Genomic DNA, 18291 nt, shown 5'->3' with positions numbered 1-18291 from the left:
GATAAGGAGTGGGGATGGGGTCAAGGGAGCAGGTGGTGGGTTTCAGGGATAGGATGAGTTTGGTGACAGAGGGTGGGGAAACGGGTACGAAAGTGTGTAGGGGAGGATGGGTAGGAGTCGGAGTGTGGGAGGGAGGGGGTGGGGGGTGGGTGGATGTTGGAGGGGAAGTGACCGCGGAGCGAATTCCCTTGATTTTGGATTCAAGGAAATCCAGCATCTCCTCGCAGTGAAGGTTGGAGGAGATGACCTGCGCGGGGTGGCGGGGGGGACGGAGGAGTCGGGATGTGGTAGAAAACAGTAGCCTGGGGTTGTTCTTCGCCTCCAGGATTATCCTGGAGTAGAAGGACGATTTGGCCGAGGCTAGAGTGGAGCGGTAGATTTTGAGGAGGTCCAGCCAGATTTGTCGGTGGACCGTTAGGCCAGATTTGACGCAGGTGCGTTCAGCGGCCCGCACCTGGCTCTTCAGTGAGCGGAGGTGGGTGGTGAACCAGGGGGAGGAGCGAGAGTAGGAGACAGTATGGGAGGTGATGGGGGCAAGAGTGTCAAGTGTGGAGGAGAGGGTGTTGTGGAGGAGGGTGAGAGCAGAAGAGGGGTCAGTGAGGGTTGAAGGCCAGAGGGAGAGGAGTTCAGAGGACTCCAAGGCAGCGGTTAGGGATTGTGGGGGTAACTTCTTCCAGGGGCGGTAGAAGATGGTGGTGGGTCTGGTGGAGGTGGGGAGGGGGGTGGAGGTGGTGAAGGAGATGAAGTGGTGGTCGGAGACGGCCTTGTCGGTGATAGTGACATCCGAGACACTGAGGCCCCGGGTGATCACCAAGTCGAGTGGGTGGCCGTGACTGTGAGTGGAGGAGTTGATGTGGAGGGAGAGGTTGAGCGAGGAGAGCAGGGAAGAGAAATCTGAGGAGATGGAGTGAAGTGCAGGTTGAAGTCGCCCAGGATGATGAGGCGATCAGAGCCGAGGCAGAGAGATGTAAGAAGTGTCGAAATATCGGAGATAAAGGTGGGAGAGGTTTTAGGGGGCCGGTAGAGGAGGAGGATGTTGAGCGAGAGGAAGGAGGGGTGGGAGAGGGTGAGGTGCTCAAAAGAGGGGAAAGAGCCAGAGGAGTAGGGGGATAGGGCAAGTGGTGTCCTTGAGATAAGGGCTACACCACCGCCACGGTGGTTGGGGCGAGGGATGTGGTGGGAGGTGTAGCCGGGTGGTGTGGCCTCCGTGAGGGGGAAGGTGTCGCCTGGGGTGAGCCAGGTTTCCGTTAAGGCCATGATATCAACGCTCTCATCAAGGATGAGATCGTTGATGACCAGGGCCTTGTTACAGAGGGAGCGGACGTTTTGTAGTCCGATGTGGAGGGAGCGGTTGACAGAAGGGTGTGTGGGAGGGGAGGGGGTTCCAGGTTGTGAGGCAGGGGTGGGGGAAATGGGGATAAGGGAGGAGAGGTTGGCTCCCCGGGTCTGTGTCCGGGGTGGCTGGCGAGTGTGGTGGGGAATAGGGCAGTCGGTGTGGCTGCTGCTGGACAGCCAACGCCGAGTGCCACGGTGAGCCCGGCGGAGGATTCCCAGGCTGGAACAGAGGGAGGTTCTGGGAGGGTCAAGTGGGGATAGAAGGCGAGACGGACGGAGAGAGAGGAGGACAGAGCGGGAGAGATGTAGAGGGTGAAGGGTTTGGGGGCAGAGAGGAGGGGGGAGGGAAGGAGGGGGTGTAACGGCCAAGTTGTAAGGTGCAGGACACCTCAGCTAGAAATCTGCTACCTGGAAAGTGACTTCTGTGCCCTATAAATGCATCTCAAGGGTGAAAATTGGAAAATGGTTGCACTGTCTGATTAACTGTTCAACTGTTACAATTGGACTTTTCCACGTTTGTTTTGGTTGCTCACTGACCATGTGATAGAAGATGAGAAACAAATAGTAGCATTGAAACAACTTGATCACCTTCAGCTCCACCTTTTCAAAATACAATTGACTGCAGTAATTTCCACTGAATTGCACCAGTAAAGTCCCTGGTCCTTTTGGCAGAAAATCACTGATTTAATTTAAAACAGAAGTACACAAGGCACAAGATGTTGTTCATCTGCCATTTCCATAACTGCTTCGACCAAACTACATTCTACTGGATGTCCACAAAGACGTTACCGTAGTGTTTCATGTTTTCTAGAGTGCACTGACCAACGATTGAAATGTGGATGAATGATGATAATCGTGTTTAGAAGTACTTAATTGTTTCAGTACAAGTGCTTAAGTGTATTTAGACATGGCAGATAATGATGCGTCACCACGTTCGGTCCGATATTGTCCATAACATGGATGGAGTGACGAGGTGAATATCTCTGTTTCATAACAAGATAAGTAGAGCATCGTGGATACCCTGTACACAGCTGTACACATCACACTTCACAAGACTTCCCAGAACTGCAGTCAGTTACTTGTTTTAAACAAATCCAGTGTCCTAGCCTGAAGCACCCTTTCTGGCAACCTGTTCCAGTCCTTAATTAGCCTTTAGGTAAAGAAAAACTACCTGGTCTCTGTCAGAAATTGCTCTTTGCAAATCTAAACCTACGTCCTCTTGTCTTGGTGCATCGGGGGAACGCTGTATTGTCAGAGGTGCAGTCTCTCCGATGAGGTCCCGTCTGCCTATTCAGGTGGACTCTAAAGATCCCGTGGCATGATTCAAAAAGAGAACGGAGTTTCTCCAAGTATTCTGGCCATTAATCCTCCAAATAACATTGACAATTCACTCCATGGTTATTTGTGGGATATTGCTGCATGCAAATTGACTGCCATGTTTGCCTACAAGGTACAGTCACTACATGTTACAATGAAGTACAATAACAGATGAATGAATTTGGACCCTTCCACCGTCTCACAATATCTACATCAATGACTTAATAATAATAATAATCCTTGCATTCGATATAGTGCTTTTCACGTCTTCTAGACGTCTCAAAGCGCTTCACAAAATATGCTGCAAAGTGAATTTACTGTATATTTGTGGGCAAAATGCAGCAGCCAATTGCGTACAGCAGTGTCCCACAAACACACGCGGATTGAAAATGACCAATTTATTATTGTTTTATTTTGAGGGATTATTATTAGGCGTGTGGAGTAAGGAAACTTGCCCAAGGAATTGAACCCAGGGGTCTCGCTTGCAAAGCGAGCGCTCTAACCACTGAGCTACAGGACTTAGATGAGGAAATAGAGCTGAATGTATCTAAATTCGCTGATGATACAAAGCTAGGTGGGAAAGTAAGCTGTGAGGAGGACACAAGGAGGATGCAAAGGGATATAGACAGGTTAAGTGAGTGGGCAAGAAGGTAGCAAATGGAGTATAATGTGAGAAAGTGTGATGTTGTTCACCTAGATAGCAAAAATAGAAAAGCAGATTATTTTCTAGAGGGGGAGAGACAAGATAGTGTTAGTGTTCAGAGGGATTTTGGTGTCCTTGTACACCAATCACAGAAAGTTAATATGCAGATACAGCAAGCAATTAGGAAGGCTAATAGCATGTTAGCGTTTATTGCAAAGGGGTTAGAGTACAAGAGTAGGGAAGTCTTGCTAAATTGTATAGGGCCTTGGTGACACCGGACCTGGAATATTGTGTGCAGTTTTGGTCTCCTTATCTAAGAAAGGATATACTCGCCTTGGAACGGGGTACAACGTAGATTCACTAGGTTGGTACCAGGAATGAGGGGATTGACCTACGAGGAGAGGTTGTGTACACTAGGCCTATATTCTCTAGAATATAGAAAAATTAGAGGTAATCTTATAGAAACCTATAAGATTCTTAAGATCTTGACAGGCAGATAGTCTGAGACTTTTTCCCCTGGTTGGAGAATCTAAAACTAGGGGTCATAGTCTCAGGATTAAAAGTCAGCCTTTTAGAACTGAGTTGAGAAAACATTTCTTCATTCAGAGGGTAGTGAATTTATGGAATTCTCTACCCCATAAAGCTGTGGGTGCTCAGCCATTGAACATATTCAAGACTGAGATCAATAGATTTTTGAAAACTAAAGGGATTAAGGGATATGGGGATAGGGCGGGTTAATGGAATTAGGTTAGTAGATTCAGCCATGATCTTACTAAATGGCGGAGTAGGCTCGAGGGGCCGAATGGCCTACTCCTGCTCTTATTTCTTATGTTCTTAACTCACAGGGTATCACGTTCAGTCTATAGACGTATAGGCCATATTCTGCCCACAGAAACACTGATCAAGCAGTGTGTAAGCATGTCTCTCTCTCTCTCCATTTTCAATCTGTTAAATTCGCACAACTTTAGTTATTTCATTTAAATTCCATACTCCGACAATGCAGAATATTTTCCAATTGTCAATGTTTATGCTGTCACAAACACAGAAGCATATCACACGATTCACTGATCTGCAAGAAACTGCTGCGTTATTATAACAAATAGCAAAGCACCAGTCCATCCGCCAGCTCATATGTTGCAGAACATTGATTCTTAATGGGCAGCTTTCCCACATTTGATAGCTGTGGATAATAACTGTATCTATAAATGTCTGACTTAATCGTGTATGCCAAACTCAAATCTTTCTGTATTAACTGTGGTTTGCAGACCAAACTGCTGCCTTGACCGTTGATGGACTATAAGATAATAATAATAATACTTGCATTTGATATAGCACCTTATTATATCGTTCATATGTCTCAAAGTGCTTCATAGAACATATTGTAAAATGGAGTGACCCTGTATTTTGTGGGTAAAACGCATCAACCAATTATGCACAACAATGTCCCTCGAACACTCACGGATTGAGTGACAATATTTTTTTGTTGGAGGGTTTATTACCACCAGAAAGCGATCTGTCAATCGACTAACAGTCAGGATCCTACTTATTGCTCAGTAAACACAGGTGTGTGGAGTAAGAAAACTTGCCTAAGGTTTCACCCTGCCTGTGAATCGAATCCGGGTCCTCTCACTTATGAGGCAAGTGGCTAAAGTCTATTCTACAGGACATACAGGAAGCTGGCTTCAAAATTAAGGGCTGTATTTAAGAATGCACCAAATTCTGGATGTTCTGAAATGAAAAGTTATCAAAGGAAATCTACATCCGTTTTGAATTTCTACCCCTGAAATTTGGACTCATTTTCACTTTTTCCAGGTTCACCTTGGATTTGCTTAGCCTAATATTTAAGTCTGTTGTTCGCTCTCTCAATGACCTTCTGTTGCCAGGTGACAGTTCTGCTGAGAGAAACAGAAGCCTCTCTTCCCTGGCGTGTTACCCTTTTATTCTGTACGACCATGTCTGAATGCTAACTCGGCATTCACGTAGCAGCAGCGCATATCAATGTTAGACTGAAGCATCATAAATCTACCATTATTTTCACAATTTGTCAACTAAACAATTTAATATCTTTAAGAAACTTGGACGTATAATTCTCCTTATTTCAAAACCCAATGTATATATAAAAAAGCTTGTCTTTGATATACCGTCTTTTACATCAGCAGAACATCTCAAAGCGCTTCACATGATTTATTATAAAGTGTAATGGCTGTGTATTTTGTAGACAAACATAGCAGCAATATACCACAAACAGCCAAGGAACAACAACAACTTGCATTTATATAGCGCCCCTCAAGCAGGATAGTGTCCTAGAGGGCTTGACAGTGGCGGAGCATGATGCCGAACCAGGGGGGAGATGACCGTTGACACAGTCAAATAGAAGGTCTTCGGATGCAACCTGAAGATGGGAAAGGAAGGAGCAAGGCAGAGGGATAGAGGAAGAATGTTCCAGAGTTTCGGGGCGTAGTGACTGAAAGCGCGTCCACCATTGGTGGAACAGAGGACACGAGGGATATGCAGAAAGCCGGAGCCAGTCAAGCAGAGGCAGCGGGTTGTGGGTTGGGGGGTAAGCAGGTCGGAGACATAGAGAGGTGCCAGGACATGAAGGGATTTAAAAACCAGGGTGAGGGCCTTGAAATCGATTCGTTCAGCGATAAGGAGCCAATGGAGCTTGGCTAGATCTGGTGTGTTGGGGGTACCGAGTTTAGTATGGGTGAGTATGCAGGTGCCAAAGTTTCGGATCAGCTGAATCCTGTGCACGGTCGAGCTGGGGAAACCGGTAAAGAGAGCAATTGAGAAGTCAAATCGGGATGGACGATGTTTCGGCTGCATCTGGGGTAAGGTACGTTCGGAGGCAAGCAATGTGGCGGAGGTGGAGGAAGGGACTCCTGGTCAGGGACCAGATGCGTAGAAGGAAGGACAGCTGTGGATCGAACCTGACGCCTCGGTTGCGCACCGACAACAACAACAACAAAATTACATTTAAAGAGTCGGGAGGACATCCCAAGGTGCTGAAGTTCTGTAAGTCTGAGGGATAGGCCGGTAAGGTTGAGGAGGTCAGAGATGCAGGATAGAAATAACAACAACAACAACAAGATTCCATTTATAAAGCGCCTTTCACGTCAGGAGGACGTCCCAAGGCGCTGCACAGTTGGGTCAGGACCCGAGCAGGGGGAAATGGTCAGGGTGAGGGGAGGGAAGGGAGGGAGCGAGGAGGGGGAAGAGAGTCGAGAGGGGAGCTGAAGGCTCGGTCAAAGAGAAAGGTTTTGAGACCGGCCTTGAAGGAGGAGAGGGAGGAGGCGTCGAAGGCACTGGGGGATGGAGTTCCAGAGCCTGGGGGCTGAGAGGCTGAAGGCCCGACCACCGATGGTAGGGCGGTTGGGGCGGGGGATGTGAAGCAGACCGGAGCCAGAGGAACGGAGGGTACGGGCGGGTAGGTAGGGGGATAGTATGTCAGAGAGGTAGGAGGGAGCAAGGCCGTGGATGGCCTTATAGGTGAGGATGAGGATCTTGAAATCAATCCTCTGGGGGATGGGGAGCCAGTGGAGGCGAGCGAGGGTGGGAGTGATGTGGTCCCGAAGCCTGGTGCGGGACAGTACACGAGCTGCAGAGTTCTGAATGACCTGCAGCTTGTGGAGGGAGGTGCCGGGAAGGCCGGCGAGGAGAGAGTTCCCATAGTCCAGCCTTGAGGTGACAAAGGCGTGGACCAGGGTTTCAGCAGCGTGAGGGGTGAGGTAGTGCCGTAGTCTGGCGATGTTCCGGAGGTGATGGAAGGCGGTGCCAGTTGTGGTGCGGATGTGAGGGAGAAAGGACAGCTCAGGGTCGAACAAAACGCCGAGGTTCCTGACTGGCTTTGAGAGGTGGAGAGTGCAGCCTTGGATGCTGATGGTGTCAGCGCCTGAGGTGCGGAGGCGCTGACGTGAGCCAATCAGGAGGGCCTCGGTTTTTCGCACGTTGAGCTGAAGAAAGTTGTCTCTCGTCCAGGACTCGATGTCGGACAGGCAGGCTGTCAGGACATCGGTGGTCGTGGAGTTGAGAGTAGAGGAGGAAAGGTAGAGTTGGGTGTCATCCGCATACATGTGGAAGTTAACTCCATGTCTGCGGATGATGTCACCGAGGGGGAGCATGTAGAGGGTGAAGAGGAGGGGACCGAGGACAGAGCCCTGAGGGACACCACATGAGACAGTGCGGGGGGTGGAGGAGAAGCCATTTGTGGAGACAAAGTGAAGACGGTGAGAAAGGTACGACCTAAACAAGGACAGTGCCTTGAAGGTTGAGGTGGGAGGACAAGCGGTGGAGTAGGATAGCGTGGTCGACCGTATCGAATGCTGCCGATAGGTCGAGGAGGACGAGGAGGCAGAGGGAGCCCTGGTCACAGATGGTCAGGATATCATTGGTGACCTTGACCAGGGCAGTTTCTGTGCTATGGGCAGCACGGAAACCTGACTGAAGGGGTTCGAAAAGTGAATGGGTGGAAAGGAAAGAGCGCAGTTGGGAGGCGACAACTCTTTCCAGGACCTTGGAGAGAAAGGGGAGGTTGGAGATGGGCCGGTAGCTTGATAGCTGCGACGCATCAAGGGAGGGTTTTTTCAGGGTGGGCGTGATGGTGGCAGTTTTTAAGGGAATGGGGACAGAGCCAGAGGAGAGGGACAGGTTGACGATGTCGGTGATATGTGGGGCAAGAAAGTGGAGCTGGGAGATAAGGAGTGGAGTGGGGATGGGGTCAAGGGAGCAGGTGGTTGGTTTCAGGGATAGGATGAGTTTGGTGACAGAGGGTGGGGAAACGGGTACAAAAGTGAGTAGGGGAGGATGGGTAGCAGTCGGAGTGTGGGAGTGAGGGGGTGGGGGGTTGGTGGATGTTGGAGGGGAAGTGACCGCGGAGCGAATTCCCTTGATTTTGGATTCAAGGAAATCCAGCATCTCCTCACAGTGAAGGTTGGAGGAGATGACCTGCGCGGGGTGGCGGGGGGGACGGAGGAGTCGGGTTGTGGTGGAAAACAGTAGCCTGGGGTTGTTCTTCGCCTCCAGGATTATCCTGGAGTAGAAGGACGACTTGGCCGAGGCTAGAGTGGAGCGGTAAATTTTGAGGAGGTCCAGCCAGATTTGTCGGTGGACCATTAGGCCAGATTTGACACAGGTGCGTTCAGCGGCCCGCACCTGGCTTTTCAGTGAGCGGAGGTGGGTGGTATACCAGGGGGAGGAGCGGGAGTAGGAGACAGTGCGGGAAGTGATGGGGGCAACAGTATCGAGTGTGGAGGAGAGGGTATTGTGGAGGAGGGAGAGAGGAGAAGAGGGGTCGGTGAGGGGAACGTTGATGGGAACCAATGTGCATGGCTTCCGTCTTGTCAACATTTAGTTGTAGGAAGTTTTCGTTACGGAAGTAACTGATCAATTCTATTTTCAAGCTAATACCACATAGCTTGCTGAAGCTTTCCTGCTGCTTGTCCAGCTAGGACCACCCTATCCATTAGGGCTATGGCTTGCAGGGTTAATAGGAGCTGAGTGGGATGATTCCCTGCCTCGAATGGCTGGTCTGCCCTTTCAAGTCCTGCTGATGAGCCAGGCTGGCTGTGCTGTCACCAGCAGTGCTTGGAGTACTACGGACCCGTCTGTCTCAGAAACCGGACTAGAGGCATCAGAAAAGAGGAGCAGGACCAGGGAGTGCGACCAGGAGCCGATTCGAGGCCGGCGGGCGAGAGGTAACGAGGAGCAGAGGGAGCGGGGCTAACAAAGTGAGTAGTTATGGCGCGGGATCAGCAAGGTTAGTCCAGGAGCTGGGTCAGTGCGGAACATTAGTGTGGGAGCAGGGTCAGTGTGAGAGATTAATGTGAGAGATTAGTATGAGAGGTCGATGTGAGAAGTTGGTGTGAGAGGTTGGTGAGGGAGGTCGGTGTGAGAGGTCGGTGTGAGACATTGGTGCGGCAGGGCTGACGTCTCGGGGTCATGTGGGCACCTGCGGGTGAGTGGAGGTCGGCGGGACTCACGGCCATCAGTGGGTTCAGGTGTGGAGACACTATTTCAAAATCTCCCGCTTGAACCAACTGACGAAATTTTTCATGTGACGTCACTTCCTCCCACCAGTTTTGAATTACTGGAATCAGGTCTAGTATAGTTTTATTTTTATCTCCTTCCCATCCTCTCTCTTCTCCCTGTAAAATTGCTGTGTTATTTTCCAGGCTGGGCACCTGGTAAATAAAACAATACCCCTTGCCCCACTCCCCTGTCTCTAGCCCTCGCTGACTCCAGCCTGCAGACTGACTATCCGCCTGCCTCCAGTCACCCTGACCCGAGCTGCTTTGCCCCAAAATGCCCCCTTCCCTGCCCTCTACCCTGCATTACTCCGATTCTGTCCTCCTTTCCCTCTGTGCCATCACTTCCTATCCCCACTTGACCATTCCACAGCTTCCCTCTGCTCCAGCCTGGGAATCTTCCGTTGGGTTCAGTGGGGTATTGGCTGTTGGCTGTCCAGCACCAGCCATACTAACTGCCCCATCCCCCACTACCCCTCTCCTCCTCATCGACATTCCCACCCTCCCTGCCAATCCTTCCACCCCCTCCCTCTCCTTTTTCTGCCTCTAGAAAGAAATTTCCCCCCCTCTCTCTCCACTGCCCTGGAGTTATCTGAACTCCTCCCCCTCTGGGCTTTCTCCCACAATGACTTATCCTCCTCGGTCACAATCCTCCACAACTCCCTCTCCATCATTCTCGATGCCCTTGCACCCCCTCACCTCCCAAACCGCCTCCTACAAGTCACCCTGGCATACCGGCCACCTCCGCTCCGCTCAAGACACAGGTGTGTGCCATCAAACACACCAGACTCAAATCTAATTTAATAGTCCATCGGCAGATCTGGCTGGACCACATCAACATTACCACTCTGCCCTCACCTCCGTTAACGTCCTTGTACTCCAAGATAATCTTGAAGGCCAAGTCCAACCCCAGCCTCCTCTTCTCCAACATCAACCGGCTCCTCTCACTTCCAACTTTCACATGTATGCAGATGACACCCAACTCTATCTCTCTGTCTCCACCCTCGACTGCTGACAGGCATCAAGTCTTGGATGAGAGCTAACTTTCTACAGTTGAACGTCAACAAGACCGAGGCCCTCCTGATTGGCTCCCGTCAGCGCATCCACATCTCAGTGCTTCACTGTCCATCAATGCACACTCCACCTTACTGAACCTTGATGTCTTGTTTAACCCTCATCCACACATTCATCACATAATAATAATAATCATCCTTGCATTTGACATAGTGCTTTTTCACATCTTCTAGATGTCTCAAAGCGTTTCACAGAATATACTGTAAAGTGAATTGACTGTATATTTGTGGGTGAAACACAGCGCACAGCAGTGTCCCACAAACAGTCGTGGATTGAAGTGACCAATTTATTATTGTTTTTTTTTCTTGAGGGATTATTATCAGGCGTGTAGAGTAAGGAAACTTGTCCAAGGTTTCGCTCTGCCGGGAATCAAACCCAGGTCTCTCACTTGCAAGGCGAGTGCTCTAACCACTGAGCTGCAGGACTCCACATCTAGGCTTGACTATGCCAACTCCATGCCTTCCAAACTCTTCTCTACAAAAATAATAATAATAATAATCCTTGCATTTGATATAGCGCTTTTCACGTCGGGAGGATGTCCCAAAGCGCTTCACAGAACACACCTTAAAGTGAATTGACTGTATATTTGCGGGTGAATGCAGCTGCCAATTGTGCACAGCAATGTCCCACAAATAGTCGTAGATTGAAAATGACCAATATATTATTGTTTTTGGTTTTGGAGGGATTATTATTAGTCGTGTGGAGTAAGGAAACTTGCCCAAGGTTTCGCCCTGCCTGGAATTAAACTCAGCTCTCTTGCTTGCAAAGCGAGTGCTCTAACCACTGAGCTACAGGACTCCATGTAAAACTGCAGATCATCCAAAACTCGGCAGTTCGTGTGACCCTATCAGCCCCACCCTCGCTCGGCTCCCCTGGCTTCCCATCCCCTATGGATAGAGTTTAAAATCCTCGTCCTCGCCTTCAAGGCTCCTTCCTACCTCTGTGACCTGCTGACCCTATATCAACCTGTGCACTCCCTGCATTCAGTAAGCTGCGGCTTGCTCCACATCCAAAATACCCAGCACACACCATCAGCGGTCGAGCCTTTAGCTTCTCTGCCCCCGCCCTTTGGAACTCCATCCCCCTGGCTCGCTCCCTCCCATGCCTCCTTCAAGGCACGTCTCAAGCACCACCCCTTCGACCACGCATTTGGCCACTCCACTACTTGCCCTCCACCCTTTTACTGTGTTGCCATCAGCTCCAGGCAGTCCTGCCTGAACATGAGAATTGCAATAGATCGTCCAAAGCCACCATCAAACATAAGATGATAATAAAAACGTGGTAGCTTAATGGTTAGCTCGCTCACCTTGCAAGCGAAACAACCCAGGTTTGACTCCCAGATTGGGCGAAACCTTATACAAGTTTTCTTAATCCAAAACCCTCTGTTTACCTATTAGTAAGTAAGAACCCGGTTGTCAGTCAATTGGCAGATCAGGGTAAGGAAACTTGCGTAAGGTTTTGCAAGGTTTTGCCCCACCCGTGAATCGAACCCAGGTCTTCTCACTTGCGAAGCGAGTGTTCTAACCAAAGTGCTACAGAGCTCAACAAAACGATTCAAAGAACGTGAAAATTGTATGAGGATAAATACTGCAAGTATCTCTTCATTGATTGAGATATCAGCATTCATTTTACCTTCATCGTAAAAATTGACAGTTTAACAAAAATCTCACCACTTCAGCTTGTCATAAATGCCACCACCACATAAATTTCCATTTCATATCCTGCTCCTAACTTCTGCGCCTTGTTAATGGGGTTCCATTGAATTTTTACAATGTATGATTCAACTGTTTGCAGAGGTAAATTCATTGTTTTACAGGAGTGATTAAATCCTCTATAAAGAATTCCCACTCAAATTATAGAACACAGCAACAAGATTACATTTGTATAATGCCTTTCATGTCAGGAGGATGTCCCAAGGAATCATAGGATCATAGAATATTACACCACAGAAAGAGGTCATTCGGCCTTTCATGCCTGTGCCAGCTCTTTGGAAGAGCTACCCAATCAGTCCCACTCCCCCTCTCCTTCCCCATATCCCTGCAAATTTTTCAACTTCAAGTATCAATCTAATTACTTTTTTTTGTTACTGTTATTAATGTAAGTTGTTATTGAATTTGTTTCCACCACGCTTTCAGCAGTGCATTCCAGACTGTAATAATTTCAGAGATAATAATCATAATCCTTCTATTTTGCCTTATCACATCACCAAAATATCTCAAAACATTTCACAAGATTCACTGTAAAGTGCAGTGACTATGTATTTGACAGGTGATCGAGGCAGCCATTTGGCGCACAGCAATGTCCCGCAAACAGCTGTGGAGCTAGGAACCAATTTTTATCTGGCGGATTGTCGGCCAGGAGACGCCTCAAAGCGCTTCACAGAATACTTGTAGAGTGCATATTGTAAAGGGCATTGACTATGTATCTTGTTCCAGTTGTTGATTACTCTCTGGGTAAAGAAAAACGTCCTTGTGTCTGTCCTAAAATTGCTCCTCTACAGCTCTAAACCTGTGTTATCCGTGGGGCATACAAAAGTATTGAACTGGGTTTACTTGTTTAATCCTATTAAAAACATCGCACACTTTCATATGGTCCTATCTGAGGTGTCTTTTTCTCTAAAGACTGAAGAGCCCTGAGGTTGCCTTGTCTTGTCTATTTTGTTGATTTTTTTCACAAGACTCTACAAATGCAATTCCTTCAGCATTCACAATAAACCAGTTAATATCAACAAAAGTCACTGTGCTGTATGAACTCGCAAGTCGTAAACCCGATCACCCGATTTCAGTGTGTTGTTCCTAACATACGGTCACACTGCGTCAGTAATCATTTGCCACCATGAAGTGATCTTGTGCCTTTGCAGTGCAGCTCAAGTAAGAAACCGCATTGACGTACAGAAACCGCACTGTAAAACTCACCATTGCAACAATTGCCAGGTATGTGCTAATCTGGAGTTGGAGGCACTGGCTTTTCTGGAATAAATAATCTTTTCTCTCTAATTAGTGCAGTCTTCCCAATACGGTGGTCAGCTTCCATCTCTCCCCTGCAATATGTGGGAAGCTGTCGTGAAATCCATTACAAAATAAGGAATTTCATTGACCCAAACCAACAACAAGAACTTGCAATTTAAATGTTTAAATAGCACCCTTCACGCAGGGAAGCATCTCGGAGCGGTGAACAATGGCAGAGTTTGACAACGAACTGGGAGAACAGGCAGGTGACTATAGGTCGAAGAGTAAAGTCCTCGAAGGCTGCAATTTGAGAGGGGCAGGTGTGGCTTGGCTCTTCATTGCCATGTTCCACTACAGTGCGCGCCACACAAATGGAACACAGTTAACGGGAGGAAATCCTTTACTGGGACTTTTTCTTAAGAACCAGTTTGATTCCCAAAGTATTTAACTCAATGCCATTGAGTTTTGCTAAATGGAAACAAAGTCGTGCAATGCTCCAAATGTCAACCAAGACTCTATTTCTGACCTCAGAACACAGAAGGTAGGTCATGTTGCACACTGTCTAAAATCATATCAAACTGAAAAGAAGCAAGGCTAGGGGAAAAACGCAGCATCGTTAAACTGTCCTTTATAGGTCAACTTGCAACCTCAGACATGACATTATTCAACTTTGTCATATAAAAGAGCCACGAGGGGGAGAAAAGTGCATTGCTTCAACTATGACAGATATGAAACATATTTGTAACCTTAAAAAATCTAGCAAAATTTTACAAAGCTTTGTAATGTCCTTCATTCTGTAAACGTTTTTTAACAGTCACACACTCCACGGCTGTCCGTGTTTTCTGCACAAAATACAGTCAAAACACTTTAACAATATATTCTGTAAAGCGCTTTGATACGCCTCAACGGCGTGATAAGGTGCTTTATTTAACTCCCCGCAGTCCCTCTCCACTGCCCTGGAATCCTCCGAACTCCTCCACTCTCGCCCATCTCTTGCACCAACTCACTAGCTGCACTGACTCTTCTCCACAGCACCCTCTCCACCACACTCGAAGCCCTGGCCCCCCTCACCTCTCAAACTGTCTCCTATTCCTGATTCTCACCCTGGATCCTCACCCGGTTCACAGCCACCTCCGCTCGCTTAAGATCCAGGTGTGAGCTGCCAAATGCACTTGGCTTAAATCCGGCCAAACAGTCCACCGCCACATCTGGCTGGACCTCATCAAAACCTACCGCTCCGCTCTCGCCTCGGCCAAATCATCCTTCTGTTCGAGGTTAATCCTGGAAGCGAAGGGCAATCCCAGGCTCCTGTTCTCCACCACCAACCGGCTCCTCCGCCCTCCCCGCCACGCCTCGCAGATTCTTTCCTCTGACTCTCACTGCGAGAAAATGTTGGACTTCCTCGAGTACAAAATCGAGGGAATCTGCTCAGCTGCCACTGTCCCCCAACTTGCCCCCACTCCGTACTCCCAACCCACATTCCGACAATTACCCATCCCTCCTTCCACGCTTTTGAACCTATCAACCCCTCCTCTGTCTTCACCACCACATCCTCCATGAAGCCCACCACCTGCGCCCTCGACCCCATTCCCACCCCTTTCCTTAAATCCCAGCTCCACCTCCTCGCCCCTCTACTCGCCGACATCATCAATCTCAGCCTACATCTGTACTGTTTCTTCCCCCCTCAAAACAGCCATTATCACCCCCACCTTGAAACCTTCCCTTGAGAAACGGCTTCTCCTCCAGTCTCTGCACCGTCTCGTGCGGTGTTCCTCAAGGCTCTGTCCTCGGTCCCCTCCTCTTCACCCTCTACATGCTCCCCCTTGGTGACATCATCCGCAGACATGGGGTAAATTTCCATATGTATGCGGATGACACCCAACTCTATCTGCCTCCACCCTCAACTCCAGGACTACTGGCGTCCTGACAGACTGCCTGTCCAACATCAAGTACTGGACGAGGGACAACTTTTTCCAACTCAACGTCAGCAAGACTCAGACCCTCCTGATCAGCTCGTGCCAGCGTCTCCGCACCTCGGGCACTGGCAGCATCAGCTTCCACAGCTGCACACTCAACCTCATTAAACCAGTCAGGAACCTGGGTGTCTTGTTTGACCCTGAACTGTCCTTTCTCCCCCACATCCGCGCCATGACTGGCACTGCCTTCCATCACCTCTGCAACATTGCAAGACTCCACCACTGCCTCACCCCTCAGGCTGCCAAAACCCTCACCCACGCATTTGTCACATCAAGGCTTGATTATGGGAACTCCCTCCTCATCGACCTTCCCAACTCTTCTCTTCACAAGCTGCTGATCATCCAAAACTCTGCAGCTCGTGTACTCTCATGCACCAGACTCCACGACCCCATCACTCACACCCTCGCCCGACTCCACTGGCTCCCCATCCCCCAGAGGATCGAGTTCAAGATCCTCGTCCTCACTTTCAAGGCCATCCATGGCCTCGCCCCCCCTCCTACCTCACTGACCTGCTGACTCCCTACCAACCTGCCCGCTCCCTCCGTTCAACGGGTTCCGGTCTGTCTCATGTCTCTCGCCTGACCTGCCCTACCATATGGGTGGCCGGGCTTTCAGCCTCTCTGTCCCCACACTCTGGAACTCCCATGGTCCCTTCGCCTTGCTTCCTCCCTTGCCTCCTTCAAGGCTGGTCTCAAGACCTTTTCTTCGATCGTGCCTTTGGTCGCCCTCGGACCTCTCTGCCTTCCCTTACCCCTACACAACCCCTCCCCCATGCTCGTGCCCCGACACCTGACTGTTCAGCGCTTTCGGACGTTCTCCCGACGTGAAAGGCGCTCTATAAATGTAATTTTGTTGTTGTTGTTTATTAAATGCATGGATTATTATTATGTTTAATTAAGGGACATTGTTTGCCCACAAAATATACAGTCAAATTCACTTTGCAGTATATTCTGTGAAGCGTTTTGAGATGTTTCGAAGATGTGATAAGGCGTTATATCAAATGTAAGGATTATTATTATTATCGCTGTGCACAAATTGTCTGCCGGATTGGATGCAAATACACAGCCATTGCATTTCACCGTAAATTCCTGTGCCTTGAGACAGTTTGACCACGTTGTCTCAAATTGTTGAATTATTATCATTAAGTGAAATGATGGATTTGACTTCCTCAAAGGACTGTTAAGGCAGAGTCAGAGTCATAGGAACAGGAGTAAGCTATTCAGCCCCTCAAGCCTGTTCCACCATTCTATTATATCATGGCTGATCTGTACCTCAACTGCATTTACCCATCTTTGCTCCGTATCACTTGATACCCTTACCTAACAAAGCATTGTCCACCTCAGTCTTGAACATTTCAATTGATCCAGCATTTTTGGGGAGAGAGTTTCAGATTTCCACTCCCCTTTGTGTGAAAAAGTGCTTCTGATTTTACTCTGAAATGGCCCAGCTCTAATTTTAAGATGGGGCCCCTTGTTCTGGATTCCCCCACCTGAGGAAACAGTTTATCTATAACTACCCCATCAAATCCCTTTATCATTTTAAACACCTTAATCAGATCATCCCTCAACCATCTAAACTCAAAGGATACAAGCCAAGTTTACGCAACCTGTCCTCCTCATTTAACCCTTTAATTCCTGGTAACATTCTGGTGAATCTGTGCTGTACCCCTCCAGGGGCAATATATCTTTCCTCTCGGTAGGAATGCTTAAAAGGGAAGCAAATAAATTCTTGGCTGCTAAGGGCATGGGGGGATATGGTACTGAGTTAAACACCTGCCATGATCTAAGAAAAAGCTTGTACAATTCCTCTGCCAGACTGTTTCTTCGTTCCCATTTGTGCCTTGAAAACAGCTTTCAACCAATCTCATTTCTGATCTCATCCAGGACATTTGTTTGTTGCCTTTTCCCACACCATCCCTCTACCTCAAAGTGCAAGCTGTCAGCAGCTGTTTGCTTTTCTTAAATCATCTGACTGCTGTTTCCAAACACAAACCTGTCAACTCACTTCCAGCGTATCGTATGAAATATTAATTAATTTGATGTAGGATTGTGACATTTGCTTTAATTGGATGTGGCAGCCAACCTCAGATCTGGTTTCTTTCTGTCTGTATCACGTTGTCAAGCTCAAACTTTTATGATTCTTCCCTGCAGCATGTTCTGTTCTGATCCAATACGGACAGGATGTGGGTTTCATTTGCCAACTGCACAAAAGTATTTTTGCTATAATTGAAGGAGGAAGAGTAATGGCAACAGTGCTGGAGCTAAGAGGCAAAGAGACAGATAAAATTGTAAGAGACATTTGTGAGGAAATAATACTCAGCCTGATGGATGGTAGACTTCTATGGCCATTGACTGTAAGGACCCAACATCAAATGGGTTTTGGCAACAAGAACACTTCAATTCATATTGCGTCCTTCATACAGGATAATATCTCAAAGTGCTATTGAAAGATTTTGATCATGGCCGAAGGGAGAAGAGAAGTGGAGGAAGGGGAAGGTTGACCATAGGCACAGGCGTAGAGATAGGTTTTAAGGCAGGATTTAAAGATAAATAGGGAGGGAGCGAGATGGAGGTAGCGAGATGTTGTACCCTGGATCTCTGCTGATCAATTTCTAGTTTAATTAAAACTATCATTGGGATCTCTCCTATCAAAGCTACCTGTCACATCCTCACATGGTCAAGAAGCTTTGATAGACATCGTAGTGTAATGGTTATCAGGTTTGCTTCATAAGCGAGAGGACCCAGGTTTGATTCCTGGGCAAGTTTCCTTACTTTACACACCCTGTTTACCTAGCAGTAAGTGGGGACCCAGTTGCTAGTCAATTGGTGGATCGCTTTCCGGGGGTAATAATCCCTTCAAAATATTGTTTTTGTCTGTCAATCCATGACTGTTTGTGAGACACTGTGGTACGCAATTAGCTACCACATTCCGCCTACAAAATACACAGTCAATCCACTTTAAATTCTACTCTGTG

At 48.2% G+C, this 18291-nt stretch overlaps 1 protein-coding gene across 1 annotated transcript in view; it reads right to left on the bottom strand.

Annotated features, from left to right (window-relative positions):
* The window catches only part of immp2l (inner mitochondrial membrane peptidase subunit 2), a 324690-nt gene that overhangs the window by 247438 nt on the left and 58961 nt on the right, over positions 1-18291 (bottom strand). The gene's annotated exons all lie outside the window — the stretch shown is intronic.

This window comes from Callorhinchus milii, unplaced genomic scaffold, assembly GCF_018977255.1.
Source record: "Callorhinchus milii isolate IMCB2004 unplaced genomic scaffold, IMCB_Cmil_1.0 Scaffold5, whole genome shotgun sequence".
In the NCBI taxonomy this organism is placed as follows: domain Eukaryota; kingdom Metazoa; phylum Chordata; class Chondrichthyes; order Chimaeriformes; family Callorhinchidae; genus Callorhinchus; species Callorhinchus milii.
The sequence above is the reverse complement of the archived record's forward strand: the minus strand, read 5'-3'. Positions and strand labels throughout refer to the sequence as shown.